This window comes from Cyprinodon variegatus, unplaced genomic scaffold, assembly GCF_000732505.1.
Source record: "Cyprinodon variegatus isolate N-32 unplaced genomic scaffold, C_variegatus-1.0 Scaffold945, whole genome shotgun sequence".
Classification (NCBI taxonomy): domain Eukaryota; kingdom Metazoa; phylum Chordata; class Actinopteri; order Cyprinodontiformes; family Cyprinodontidae; genus Cyprinodon; species Cyprinodon variegatus.
The window spans coordinates 78,734-79,043 of NW_015151398.1; positions in this window are offsets into that span (position 1 = coordinate 78,734).

A 310-nucleotide genomic window follows, 5' to 3' on the forward strand; every position below is an offset into this window, starting at 1 on the left:
TTTTAAAAAATAAAATAAATACATAAATAATTTCATGTTTTTAAGTACAATATTATGTTACTCCACAGCCCCCCACCATGGGGGGCTGATGCTATGACGAGGGAGGCTGCAGCCCCAACAGCACCCCCCTTCCCGTGCCACTGTCATGACAATATCTATATATATACCTTTATATATAGTACAAATGTAGGTTTATACATTTGGTACTGAGGGTACCATTCAATGTGCTTTTAAATTATTTATTTGCTGTGATTGTGAACTGAACACAACACAGCGAGAACCGATAAAATCTGCCTGATAAACTGGGTAA